Below are 15,521 nucleotides of genomic sequence, written 5' to 3' on the forward strand. Positions count from 1 at the left end.
GACAAAATGTTTGATCGTTTTGTTTACTCAGTTCACTCATTCATTCTTTTTCTCATTTATTTATCCATTTCCTATGATGAAATAGGAATGAGAACTTGTCTCTTTTTTTTTTTTTGGTCTTTTTGAGACGGGGTCTCCTTGCAGCCTCAGCTGTCCTGGAACAGGCTGGCCTCAAACTCACAAAGATCCGCCTGCCTGTGCCTCCCAAGTACTGGAATTAAAGGCATACGCCACCACGCCCGGCCACTAACATTTTTATTTTTAATTTCAAAATTACTTACATTTTTTTAGACATGTGACTTTTTAAAAATATTTTATTTATTATTTTTATTTTATGTGTATGCATGTATTGCCTGCATGTAGATAAGTGCACCCGTGTCATGCAATGCCTGCGGAACACAGAAGAGGCTGTCGGATCCCCTGGAACTGGAGTTACAGACAATTGGTAGCTGCCATGTGGGTGCTGGGATTCAAACCCGGATCTTCTGCAAGAATAGTCAGTGTTCTTAACCACTGAGCCATCTCTCTAGCCCCCAAAATATAACTTTTAAATAAACTAGAGTTTAGATAAATGGCTCAGGATGTCCTTGAACTTTCTCTATTGCACAGGCCTACCTTGAACTTGTGACTGTCCTACAAGTAGCTGTGATTTACAGGCAGGTACTAATAACTCAGCTTTGATTATTTTATTTACCTAAGCTATATTTTATTCACCGTAGTTTCTTATTTCAAAGCCATTTTAGAAATATTCTAATTAAGGCTTTGATTCTTTGAAGGAAATCAATCTCTAACAATCTATTTCTTGAGCACATTATCCACAAGGAACTCACCACCTCTGAGAGCATTCGTCCCATTTCATAATGGCTCTGGTTTTAAGAGCTCTTTTCTTACCTCTTTGATAGTGAGAAGAGATAAAAACTGTCAGTAAGCTGGGCATGGCAACACGCACCTTCACTGTTAGTCCCAGCACTTGGGAGTCAGAGGCTGGCAGATTTTTGTGAATTTGAGGCCAGCATGGTCTACATAAAGAGTTTCAGGCCAGCCACAGCTACATAGTGAAATTCTGTCTCAAAATAAACAAAACAAAACCTAACAAGAAAATAAGCAAAAGAACAAAAGGACTGGATTTGTTCCTTCACTAATATATATTCAACACATAGCAATAAATATTTTTCAGTGTGGACAATTTAAAGGGATAGTTTTGGGACACAAAGATACCAGAAACAAAATTATTTTAAGTAAAAGAAATTAGAACAAAAAGAAAAAATAATGTAAGAAAATAGGAAAATGAGACCAAAGGATGAACTTTAAAGTGCTTGCTTGCTGTGTAGCCACTAAAAATTATATGGGGGCTGCAAACTCAGCTCAAACAGTGATTCACAAGGCCAACAGCTTTTTCTAATGGCCCAGTACCTTTTGTTTTTAATTCTACCTTTTGTGATACAGATTCCAAGACACTGGAGTAAGGTCCACATTCTGAGAGCTTCCCAAACAAGCCTTAAATACAGCCAGCATCTCGAATCATCATAAGCAAAGAAACTATGAATTGATCATGGGAAACACCAGAGCTATTTGATTTAGAGAGACATAAATCTAGTTAACTACGTGATCCAGGTTATTTTATGAATGAGAAATTTTGAGAAAATGTTGGCATCTAGAATTTAAATTTTTATTTGAATGTAAAACACCAGTTCTCAGGGGATATTTAGCTTTTTTTCATATGGAGGCATGGGTATTTGCCATTAAGACCTCAGAAGGGAGGTTCTATGAGAATCATGAATAAGAGTCTCCAAAACATTCTTTTAGAAACCATTTTTTTAAATGAAACAAGCTGCTTATGATTTTATCAGAGTACAGGCAGTGGGCATAACACCAAAATACAATGTAGGCGTTTTTTTATCTTTTACATCATTCTCTTAAGTATAGTGTTCAAAAGCAATGGGATCTAAATTGGCTATTTCTGGGTTTCAAGTAAACATATTTCTTTAGACAACTTATTTATGTTACCAACTATAAAATTAATATGTACACAATGTAAAAATATAGAAATGTTGGAGACCCATTTAAAATAAAATAACGTTCTTGAGTTAGGATTTTCTTGAGTGCAAGCAACAGAAGCTAACACTACCTTACACAAAAAATAATGTTGTTAAAAGAATTTCAAAAACTCACAGAACCAACATGACAAGGCTTAACATGGACAATAATAAGGGCTTTCCCAGGGACTTGGGGAGAAGGGAGCCCAGTGCTGTTTGTAGCTGAGATATCCAGGTTTAGTACCATAACCTCACTGCAGGACACCTCTGATGTCCAGGCTTCTGGACTGTTAACACTCACCCAGATCACTTGGAGAGCTTGTTAAAATCCCAGGCTCTGATTAAGCAGTACTGATTATAGCGCCTACAGGTCTTCCTTTCTGGCAAGCTTAAGGGATGCCAATGCTGCTGGTCCATCACCCTGAAGAGCCCATCACAGACAGTACAGCATCTTAATCATAAAAGATTACATTCCCAACAAAGCTGGAAACAAAATTGTCTAATTTTCAAATAACAACAGATTCATATGTTTTAATCACTAATAATTTAAATTCAGAATCTGAAGCTGTATTTGTACCCAAATAAATGCCAACCCAGCGGCTGGGTCATAAATCTGTGACAGACTTTTTTTCTCAGCATGTACAAAGCCATAGATTCAGATTGCAGCACTAAAAGCAAAACATACAAACAACACCAGACCAAAGTACCCCAAGGCTTGTTAGTGTTTTCATTAGAAATGATTCTGGGTTTTCTCTAAAACCAAAACATAATAGACTATTAAGTTTCCATATTTTTATATTTTGAAAATGTAAATTATAGCTTTGGTAATTTTACCTGGAAAATATACAAGTTAGTTATCACAAATTGTCTGCCCAGGCCAAAATGAGATTCCAATTATTTGTCCATGAGATATCTAATTTTAAGCAATGTTACTTCCTGGTCAACCTTCTGGGAAGAATTAGTTGTAAACTAAACCTTTAAGTAATAGCACGGGATGACCTGTAGTTTAGAATTGTTTGACGTAAGCCAATTAAGTGTAGGAGGATGTCTGCCAAAAATTATGATTTGGACCTTGGAATATTTTAGCTCAAGCCATTCATTATGATATAATTGGATAGCAGAGCCACTTATTTGTTGAGGATATTCTTAGTTCTTGACAAGTAAAATATGGTTATGGCTTAGAACAAAATGTTTATCAGGAGACATGGATTCCTTTTTTTTAAGAGTAGTTTCATGGCCAGTGAGGTGACTTGAGAGTAAATGTGCTTGCCCCCAAGCCTGACAACCTGAATTGATTCCTAGGACCACATGGTGGAAGGAGAGAACAGACTCCTACAAGTTGTCCTCTGAGCTCTCTCTCTTTCTAGCTCTCTCTCTCACACACAAAGAAATCTAATTTTAAAAAATTAAATTGTTTCAAGTCATTAAGATTCACATATTTAATGGATTTAATTATAATTCCCTTATATCTTTTGATTCTGTTAGGAAATATATGGAGATCGTCTTGATAAACCCTATTGTCTTGCAGAGATTCATAATGGAGATCTGATACATTAAGGAATGGGTCATCTATACTAAGTCCATACAACTAAACTTTGTAAGGAACTTCAGTGTTGTTTTTATAAACATATTTATAAAGTAACTTATTTTCAAAAATAACTGTAGGGACTAGAGAGATGGCTCAGAGGTTAAGAGCACTGCTGGTCTTGCAGAGGACTTCTGCAGAGGATTTCTGTGGGTTCAGTTCCCAGCACCCACATGATGACAAACAATTGTCCCTAACTTCAGTTCCAGGGGATCTGATACCCTTTTCTGACCTCTACAGGTATTGCATGCACATGGTATACTTACATACATGTAGACAAAACACTCATACAAATAAAAATAAATAATTTTTTAAAAAGCAACTATAGCATAGTCAGTGTTGCATCTTGAAGGATATTGAACTGTGAAGCCAAGTTTAAGTTGTTCAGGAAAAATATGGCACATACTTTAAGTAGAATTTCCAGGGAATTAAATAAGTAGGCCTAATTTTTGTGAGTTGTATAATAGTATTCTTTTCAGAAAAAAAGAAAAAACACAAACAGCAGATATTAAATAGCTCTAGAGTCTTTTCCTCATGTTTCATTGTTATATTACAATTAAGTCATTAGTTACCATGAAAAGATTTAAAAAGATGAACTTTTTGTGGGCTAACAAAGCTGAAAAGGTTCCTATTTTATTTCTATATTCAGATCACAAAGGATCACATCTCAGTAACAGTCTGGACATCTAATCCTGAGAGTTACACTTATATCTTGAGGGGTTGTATAGTGCTTGTATGAGCTGTGTCATTTGACTAGACTTTGGATGAAGATTCTTCAGTTTGTCTCCTTGTGTACAAATCTATTTGGCAGAGCAGCATCACACGGTTCCATATCAAACTCAGGCTGAGGAGCAAGGCTTAGACAACTGCTTTCCTAGAAGAAACTTCATGTACAGTTTTTTAGTTGCTGTTCTTTCTTCAACATATTCTCCATATTAGTACTTGTATTAGTAAGGGTTCTCTAGAGAAAAGAATCAGTAATATGTATTATGTACAATATACTTGGTTTACATGATAGGAGGCTAGGTAGTCAAAAATGTGTATCTGCATGCTGGAGGGGCAGGAAGCCTACAGGTGCTCTGTCCAAGAGGCTCTAGCCTCAGCCATATCAGGAAGGGCTTAAGGCCTCAAATCTCCCTGGAAAGCTGGACTCTGATATCTGTGAGAGAAGGCAGGAGACATGGATGCATTAAGGGAGAAAAGGAGCTTGCACATGCACGTTGACTTCCCTTTACTCCCAGTCGGCACCACAGGAGACTACTGGCCTCAGTCAAATCAAGTCTCCCCTACAGTCACTGTTCTTCATGTCAATTCTCTCCAGACACAATCCCATAGACATAATCAGAGTTATTTCATTAGTCCTAGAAAACTCAATACCCATAAGTTTGCAACCAGGATCGACCATACAATATTCAAAGGTCTATGACATTAAAAAACATATAAACAAAACAAAATGTCATTGGAGTATCTTTAATGGTAACATAGGCAAAAACAATTGTTAGGAAGAAATAGTTCTAAAAAGCATAAGATTTAATAGCTGAATCACAAATCAGAGATACAGACTATCTATTCCAAGTGGTTAGTGGCATGATGCAACTACAATTTTGTTGCATCAATTGCTCAGACTGTCAGAACAGGGAAATGAGCTGAAATGAGCTACAGATCAGTGTAAGGTTACTCAATAGCTAGGTAGCTTGAGCATATGGGAATTGTGGTGGTTGAAATACTTTTGGAGCTGGGTGACTTATTAACTGCTACTGAGACTGAGAAAGGAATGCCATGCTCAGTTCAACCAACTACCAACTCAAAGCACTCTGTAAAAGAAGAAGATCTCTAGGTAGCATTTAGGAAAATATTTATGTTTTGCAGCTCTACAAGTAACTTACTTAAATTGTGAACTGCAAAAAGATTGAGTGTAAGACCATAACACATCTCCTAAGTCAATGTCATTGTAGAAAAAGAGCAGAATTATAAGATGGGGGTATTAGATAGATGAGCTTGACAGTCTTATTGCTCTGGGTAAGAAAAAATAGTCCTATTCCAGGTGTGATGGCACTTCTGAGTCCCAGCACTCAGGAGGCAGATGCAGGTGATTCTCTATGAGTTTGAGGCTAGCCTAATCTACATAGTGAGTTCCAGTCCAGTCAGGCTACACAGTGAGGCTCTCAAAAAAAAGAGGAAAAGAAAAAAAACAATCCTCTTTTTTTTTTTTTTTTTTTTTTTTTTTTTTTTTTTTGCTAGAAGAAGTCTTACAAAGACTCACCTCACTCTGCCCGCACGACTCACAAGCAGATGTTTTACATCCTGTATTTCACCTCCTTTATGCACTGTCTTCTCCAGGCTGGTAATCAGGATCTTATCAAAGTTCACAAAGAACTAATATATCAGTCTTTGTACTGAAGGTAAATATTGCAATTTACTTGCTAAAGAAATAGTAAAACCCAATTAATGTGTATTAATAAAAACTTGGGACACATATATGTATAGGTCTGGAGATGAGTGAATTGGGATTTATGATATAAAGCGAGGCAGAGTGTACTGTTGATATGTGACTACTCTTGCATTAAGTGGAATTGAATATCCTGCCATTCGCTCATAATTCCTGGAGATAATCCCTGTTCTCTGTTGGATTGGTTCTTTGAAGTTTGGATTCTTTACTGACACATTGCCATGAGAATGAAGTTATGGACAACTGTTGAGCCCTGAAAAGAGGTATAAAGGTTTACAAAGTAAAAAATGTTGAAGTGGACTGACACGGGAGCAGAGAACCCATTAGTACATATTGCATTGTAAACTGGCTAAATATATTTTAACCAGCAAAATTGATTTGGCAAGAAAAGATTAGTTTTGATAAATAGTTCATCAGTTTATAACTTCTCGAGTTATCTTAGAAGTGTGTTGTCTCAATTCTTTGGAAAAATATATACATATATATGTGGTGCATATATGTATAGGTATTCATGTGGGTGCACCTGTGTTAACATGTACTGTACATGTGTAAACATGTATGTGAAGGCCAGAGATTGACTTTTAATATCTTTTTAAATTGTTCTCCACCTTATTTTTTGACACAGGATCTCTTACTGAACCTGGAGCTCATGGTTTTAACTAAGCTGGCTAGCCAGATAGCTTCAGAGATCCTCCTGTCTCCAACTTCTCAACTGGAATTATAGGCACATACTGCTGTGCCTGGCTTTTTATGCAGGTGCTGTGAACCCAAACTCTGGTCCTCATGCTTGTAATGCAAGCACTTTACCAACAGAGTCATACCACCACCCAGACTCTTTTCTTTTACAGTTTAGTAAAGATGATGGAACAATTCCCCAATGTGGACAGCCTTCCTGTTTCCATTCTTTCAGGAAGGAACTTGTTGAGAATCATGAATTCAGAAGCAGAAGGCATTTAAGAACTAAGTAATATAAGAAAGTTAAAAAGTAGGGAAAGATCTTTTTAAAGAAGTTCATAGATATATTGGCCCTTCATGGGAGGGCTGTAGTGAAAAAGAAAGTCTGGAAGGAGGACAGACATAGGGAGGCTGGATGCCAGTTACATAGTCTGCTTCGGTTTGTCCATCCCTAGACCAAAATATAGCATCATATACCATACAGAAAACATCTTCCATAAAAGTAGGATTCAGTAAGTGAGTTATGGCATCTGATGGGACTTGGTATGGCGTCAGGAAGAAACTTTTAAAAATCAATGCAGAGGAGAATGAGTTTAAATCTAACACAAAATAGAATTATCAAAGCGCCATGACACAAAACAATTACACACAAAAACAAATATGAAACAAAACAATCACAATATCTGTATTTCTATGAAGAAAACTGGCAGGACACAGGGGTTTAAAACCATCTACTGTCCCTTCATAATCTAACCACTTTGAAACCTTTCCATTCATGTCTCGATGTTTCTACAACTTCCCTTCATCTCGTTCTATGTTTTAGCCACAGTGTGCTGCATCTCAATGTGCCATCTTCTCTTGCCTGTTCATGTTCTATCTTTCTGCCCAGAGTGCTTTCCTTTATCTAAGTATCTGCATTTGTGCAGATCTTGGATAATGGCCATGACCCTACTTTTGGCTTCTCCTGATTTTCCCTCTTCACACGTAAGTAACCTTCCAGTCTTCTCCCATTGCTCCATCCTCTTCACTCATGATAACATTCAATATATTAAATATTGTAAACGTGGGGCTGGAGAGGTGGCTCAGCAGTTAAGAGCACTGACTGCTCTTGCAGTGGACCCAGGTTTGATTCCAAGCACCCACATAGTGGCTATGAACCATTCTTAACTCCAGTTCCAGGGGAATCTGAGGCCCTCTTCTGACCTCTTGGGCATTTACACAACATTGGTTCACTCACATACATGCAGCAATATGCTCATACACATAAAATAAAAATAATAAAAAAATATATATTAGCTGGCTTCCTGTCACTGGGCAGGAAGGCAGGTACAGCCTCCCAGCCTGGCTTCCTGCAGCCAGGCCACCATGGTATCCAGGAAGGTGGGCTCGGGCCCGGATACAGAGATGGAGATCCAGTGCTGCCCTCCAAGTGCCAGTGGGAGCAGACCCCCAAGCTCTTCAAACATCCGCTGACCAAGCTCATTGCCAATGATGACATGACTGAACGTCTCCTCTGGGAATCAAAGCTAGAGCAGCACTTCAAAGAGAAGCCCCTGCAGCAGGGGCCAGTCCCCCCCCCCCAGGCCCAGCTGACTGAAGTGCACAAGCATTTGACTGCTGCCATGGACCCAGGTAACCTTAAGTCAGAATTCCTAGAAGAATCCAATCTGATCATGGCCAAGTTGAACCTGCGAATGATTGTGGAAACCTATGATACCAAAGATGAAAGGCTAACAGAGGAGAGTCTTGAAGAGGACTTTATCCTTGTGCATTTGTAACATGGTTCCTCAAAATTCTCACAAGTCGGTAGCCATCTGGATACCTATGGCGGCAGTAGCAGTTGCTGCTGCTGCTCCTGCTGCAAGGCCTTAAGTGACTGGAAGGCCTTCACTGCAAGGCCTTAAGTGACTGGAAGGCCTTCACGAGCGTCTCCTGCGTGGCCATGGCACCTCCAATCCCCACCCCATGGAGCACAGTGGCACATGCAGCACCTCTCAGCAGCTGAGAAATGAGTGAGGATCTGGGCAGTGGGTAGGAACAAAACCGGGTGCCTGGCCATCTAGGGGCCATCCCCTCTATCCCGAAGAGTATATCTAAAAGATTTTAAGCAGATGAGCAAAATTTTAGCTGGCCAAATGAAGTAGCTTTGTTCGAGGGGATCCAACACCCTCTTCTGACCTCCGAGAGCATCGCAGGACATGAGTGTACTTATATACATGCAGAGAAAAACACTGTTTGAGAGCCTGAGAATTTGTGGAAAGAAAGAGAAATAGAGGTGTGGTCCCCTCGAGTGAGCTGGAGTCATGGTTCCTTCCCACGAGCTGGAGCTGCGGTCCTCTCCTGTGAGCTGAAGCAGTGATTCTTCCTTTGAGCTGGAGTGTCCTATCCTGAGAGCTGAAGCTGTGGTCCCCTCCTGTGAGCTGGAGAGGTGGTCCCTGTCTGTGAGCTGGACCTGTGGTCCCCTCCTGTGAGACAGATCTGTGAATGCCCTCCTGTGAGCTGGAGCTGTGGTCCCCTCCTGTGAGCTGGAGAGGTGGTCCCTGTCTGTGAGCTGGACCTGTGGTCCCCTCCTGTGAGCCAGATCTGTGAATGCCCTCCTGTGAGCTGGAGCTGTGGTCCCCTCCTGTGAGCTGGAGAGGTGGTCCCTGTCTGTGAGCTGGAGCTGTGGTCCCCTCCTGTGAGCCAGATCTGTGAATGCCCTCCTGTGAGCTGGAGCTGTGGTCCCCTCCTGTGAGCTGGAGAGGTGGTCCCTGTCTGTGAGCTGGAGCTGTGGTCCCCTCCTGTGAGCCAGATCTGTGAATGCCCTCCTGTGAGCTGGAGCTGTGGTCCCCTCCTGTGAGCTGGAGAGGTGGTCCCTGTCTGTGAGCTGGAGCTGTGGTCCCCTCCTGTGAGCCAGATCTGTGAATGCCCTCCTGTGAGCTGGAGCTGTGGTCCCCTCCTGTGAGCTGGAGAGGTGGTCCCTGTCTGTGAGCTGGAGCTGTGGTCCCCTCCTGTGAGCCAGATCTGTGAATGCCCTCCTGTGAGCTGGAGCTGTGGTCCCCTCCTGTGAGCTGGAGAGGTGGTCCCTGTCTGTGAGCTGGAGCTGTGGTCCCCTCCTGTGAGCCAGATCTGTGAATGCCCTCCTGTGAGCTGGAGCTGTGGTCCCCTCCTGTGAGCTGGAGAGGTGGTCCCTGTCTGTGAGCTGGAGCTGTGGTCCCCTCCTGTGAGCCAGATCTGTGAATGCCCTCCTGTGAGCTGGAGCTGTGGTCCCCTCCTGTGAGCTGGAGAGGTGGTCCCTGTCTGTGAGCTGGAGCTGTGGTCCCCTCCTGTGAGCCAGATCTGTGAATGCCCTCCTGTGAGCTGGAGCTGTGGTCCCCTCCTGTGAGCTGGAGAGGTGGTCCCTGTCTGTGAGCTGGAGCTGTGGTCCCCTCCTGTGAGCCAGATCTGTGAATGCCCTCCTGTGAGCTGGAGCTGTGGTCCCCTCCTGTGAGCTGGAGAGGTGGTCCCTGTCTGTGAGCTGGAGCTGTGGTCCCCTCCTGTGAGCCAGATCTGTGAATGCCCTCCTGTGAGCTGGAGCTGTGGTCCCCTCCTGTGAGCTGGAGAGGTGGTCCCTGTCTGTGAGCTGGAGCTGTGGTCCCCTCCTGTGAGCCAGATCTGTGAATGCCCTCCTGTGAGCTGGAGCTGTGGTCCCCTCCTGTGAGCTGGAGAGGTGGTCCCTGTCTGTGAGCTGGAGCTGTGGTCCCCTCCTGTGAGCCAGATCTGTGAATGCCCTCCTGTGAGCTGGAGCTGTGGTCCCCTCCTGTGAGCTGGAGAGGTGGTCCCTGTCTGTGAGCTGGAGCTGTGGTCCCCTCCTGTGAGCCAGATCTGTGAATGCCCTCCTGTGAGCTGGAGCTGTGGTCCCCTCCTGTGAGCTGGAGAGGTGGTCCCTGTCTGTGAGCTGGACCTGTGGTCCCCTCCTGTGAGCCAGATCTGTGAATGCCCTCCTGTGAGCTGGAGCTGTGGTCCCCTCTTGTGGAGAACATTTGGGGATTCAGGTTAGATGCTACTGGCTTTATTATCCAAAGAGAGTATATTGAATTGAATGGGGAGCGGGGGTGTAGGGAAGTGTGGTTGGGCAAGGGGATGTAAATTTCATCAAATTATAATGTATGGAAATTGCAAAAATTCAATAAAAATGCTAAATATATGTATTAAATATTGTAAATGCTTGCTACTCTGTATCTGCAATACACAGTAAGCTATAGGAACTGATGCTATATCGAAAGTGCTTTTTGAAATGTGTTTTTCTTATTTTTCATTCCTTGACAACTTCATATATGTACACAATCTATTTTGATCATATCAATACCCCACTCCCCATCCAGCTTCTCCTAGGAATGCCTCTTCAACTTCATATCTATTATCTTAACCTGTTGATCACTAATCAATGTTTTCTATAGGTGCATGGGTGTATGGCTATCCACTGGAGCATGGGCAACCTAACAGGGCCACTTTCACAAAGAGAATTCTCTCTCTACCCCAGTAGCCTTCAACTGTCAAAGCTCCTCTGTTAGGGGTGAAGCTTAGTGAGCCTCTCCCACATCTATGCTGGGCTTCTGACTGGATTGTTCTTGTGTAGAAAATCTGACCCGTGTGGGGAGGTACTGTGATATAGATTTCTCATTTAGGGATGAACATTCCATACAAACCCATTCTCTGCAGTCTGGCCAGCTTTGGGTCTCTGTATTAATCACTGTCCTCGGCAAAAGGAAGCTTCTCTGATGAGAGTTGAAAGCTAGATTTATCTATGGATATGAAAATAAACATTTAGCAGACAGTTTAACACTATGTCCATTTAGTAAAATAATAGTATTTGGATGTTCCCTAGAATCTATGGCTCCCTGGCTATGGGTTCTTGGCCAAGTTTACAGTAGTAGACATGAGTTCCCTTCTGTGATGTGGGCCTCACAGCCAATCAGAAAGTTGTTTGCTACCCCCATAACAATTCACTAATTATATATTTATTGAGTACCTACTAATATGCAAAAAAGGAAAAAAAAAAAACTTTCTAGGTCCTAGGGACACAACAAAAGTCACAATCTTTATTGTGCTTGTATTCTAGGATAATAAATAGATGCAGGAATTAATGAATGAACAGGTTTTACAGGTATAGAATGTATCAAAGTCTTAGTATTCAATTTTTATGGGGCTACATATGGTGATGGAGTCTTTTATAAGGCAATGGATGCTCACAAGACGCTTCTAAACTTGTTAGTCTAGAATAAATTAAATTCTGGTAAATCATACATTCCTCTAAACATGCAACAAAATTCATAAGCAAAAAACCTGTGGTTGACTAACACAGTTTGAGGATGTACCTTCATGAAAGAATTGAAACTTTAGCAAACATTCCATGAATCAAAACATGGAGTGTATTTAGCATTTAACATCACAAAGAGGAAAGAGAAAAAGATGTCTCTAATAGAAAAACAGCTGGAGAAAAGCCACAGGGATCCAAAACTGAGTATGACTTCAGGCAGGAAGGAACTGTCCCTGTCTGAACAGTTGCAAAGATCAGGGGAGGAAGCTTCATTGCTGCGCAACTCTGCTGCGATTTATTTATTCCTTCAGTAAACACTGAATATTGCTTTTTACAGGCACAGAGCAAGGTACTGAAGGAAATGATGCCAAGGTGAGCAAACATAGGTGTATAAGCAGCCCCTGTGGAATTTCCTATTCCATGTAATTAGTAGTGGGGGGATTTCTATCATCACACCAGAAGCGAGTTTAAGGACAGAGTGGGGAGAGGACTCTAGCTCCATTTTTTTTCTCAGTAATCTTGGCAGCCCATTAGCCATCTGAGATCCTGTTACCATAACTCAATCTTGACCTTTCCAGCTCATCAAGGAACATAGAGTACATTTGATTTTATTTCAGATAAGCGTAAATTTCCAATCTCAAGGTTATTATTATTATTATTTTGAGACAGGGTCACCCTTAGCCTCAGCTGGCCTAGAACTTGTTATGTAGACCAGGCTGACCTTAATCTCACAGAGATCAGCCTGCCTCTGCCTCCTGAGGTCTGCGATTAAAGGCATGCACCACCAAGCCTGGCTCTCAAGGTTATTTTTAAGACTGGGACACGAGGCAACAATCTTTCTTGATCTAAGCTGCATGTTGTGTAGGTGGTGGATTTTCTCGCCTATTTTTTCTTTCTGATCCATCTTATTAAAGTGTGCTGAGGCTGACTCTTGACACACCGAGTGCAGTGCTCTATGTCCAGAGGCCACAGCTCTGATGAAGGATCTTCTCTTAATCCTGACTTTTCAGAAGACTTTTGCAGAATGGTAAGCAGACATTGTGTGCAAACCTAGTTTGCGTAAGTCTAAATTAAGTCCACTTTGCTACATGTTAAATGAATTCATAAAATTTAGGAATAATTTTACTCTTAATTTGAATAAAAATATTTTCAGATGTGTTTGATTAACTAATTATCTGTCTGTAGTTTCACCATTATCTACACGGAAAGAAAAGAAGAGGCTGATCAATTTAAACCTATTCTCCGAGGGAGAACCCACAGCCTTTCCTGTGGTATGTGAGGTATCCAAAGGACGTATATGTATTCTCACAGGTTTCCATCATGCCTTGTATCACCAAGAAGTACTGTTAAAACACAAATATACAATGTTTTAAAAGGGCATACTGAGTTTGAACTATAGATTTCAATAGTGGAAGGGAGGCAGGTAGCCTCATGTTTCATCCATGAAAGAAGTTGAATGTTAAAGGCAAGTCTCCACATCTCATGAAAAACAGTGTAGAATGTGCCACGTGATATACAGACATAAATCTAAGAATTATGTCATTGATGTCTTGTATAGGTCGTCATTTCACTAGATTAAAAGGAAAACTTGGACAACTGAGCACATTTGGAGGATGGCAGGTCACCTTGCTCACCCCTTCCATGACCCTCTCCAGGCTTTGTATTCACAGTGGAGCAAGGAGAAGCAGTGCCTTGAATTCAAGTGATTAGATGTGTGATTTTCCTTTCACCGGTTTCAGCAGGGAGCAATTGTGTTGCCAGTAAGATGCAATGGTGCTTAAAATCAATTATGAGGACAAAAAGCATCTCCTCACTTTTCCACCGAGTGCGTTGAAAACATTAGTATTAGAGAAGTGGCTGCCTGAGGATTTGGGGTCTCCTGGAGAGGCAGCTAGTCACTATTCACTATTGACTACATGGACTCTTCATATGTCGTTGTAATATGGTATGTGTTTGTATAAGGTTCTGTGTGTGTGTGTGTATGAGAGAGAGAGAGAGACAGAGAGACAGAGAGACACAGAGAGAGAGAGAGACAGAGAGAGAACAAAAATGAAGAAAAAGTATTTAACAAAATGTCAGCTTTGCAGGAATTTGGATGGCATATTCTAACTATTTAGAGTTCACAGTGGCATAATAAAATCCAGAATAATTTTCCTACACTTTCTTTTATACACTTTTGGAGATCCTAAGTAAGATGGTCATTGGTATCTATGGGCTTCTCCTTGGATGGAACTCCAGGTTGTGAGGCTGAAAGAAAAAGGAGGGGAAAGGAGCCTTGAAGCTAGGCTGGCCACCAATTTATTATGAAAAATAAAATCACACCGTTGATACTGCCAAGATTAATCTTAATGGCTTCAATATTCTTTTATGTTAAAATGGTATCCTTTTCTGTTGTGATCTGCTTAAGCCTAAGTAAATGTCAGCCACTAGGCAGAATAAGATACCCGCCCTGCTATACATACAGTTCATCGTGTAATCTTCAAGACTTCTATATAAGGCAGTTAATACCACCCCCATTTTATAGATGAAGAAACTGAGACTTAAAGAATCTAAGGCCAGATTAGCAACAAGAGACAGAACAATTTTTAAATACTAAGTCCTTTCTTGACAAAGCCTATGCTCTCAACACTGAAATATAGTGCCCCTTAGATATCATTAAGGTGGTATTTGTTCATTTATCCTTCACTCAGTAAGTGAACAACTTTTCCTTAGTGCCTAATATGTGATGGTCATTATAAGACTAAAGACATATAAGACTAAAGATATATAAGACTAAAGATCATGTAATAGAAAAATAAACCTATATATAGTTCATTTTCCCCTAGACCTAAGCACTTCCACAGTTAAAGCTTATGTCTGCACCACACTCAGATCAAGAGTTCTTGGGGGAACTCAGGGCTGTGCAGGTGGAGGTTCTCACTGCTGCTTCCCAGTCCTGTCACCTGGCATCTGGGTCCCATAAGCAACAAGTCCAGGAAAGATAAATTGAAGAGGGATGTTTCTGTTCTTCACATCCAGGTGTGGAACAGCTGGTAAAGGCCAGGGGACCCTAAAGCTGTAAGCAATAAATTCTGCTGAAACTCTGGACACCTCACATCACTCTGGATTTCGCACATTAATAATCACTGCCCTGAGCAAAATAGAAGCTCAGGTATGTTCTGTCACTTTACTTTCCAAGATATCCACATAGTCACCTGGTTTGCATTCACAGTGGGGCCTTGAAAAATGACTGACAGAAAGTGGTGATTTATACAACGAGTAGGTAATTAAGGCGAAGTGCCTGGTAGGGCAGTCTCACTTTAAGTTGCTTCACAATCTTGATTAGAAGCCACCAAATTTAAAGAATCAATGTAAGAACTTCCTGAATATGTATATATTCAGAGAGAGAGAGAGAGAGAGAGAGAGAGAGAGAGAGATTGATTCAGATCACAAACTGTGAACAATAAACAGGCCTTTCCTTCAAGTACTGTCTGCTGATATTTGAAACTCTTAGGCTGT

The sequence above is a fragment of the Nannospalax galili genome, unplaced genomic scaffold (genome assembly GCF_000622305.1).
Source record: "Nannospalax galili isolate Female #2095 unplaced genomic scaffold, S.galili_v1.0 scaffold872, whole genome shotgun sequence".
Taxonomy (NCBI): Eukaryota; Metazoa; Chordata; class Mammalia; order Rodentia; family Spalacidae; genus Nannospalax; species Nannospalax galili.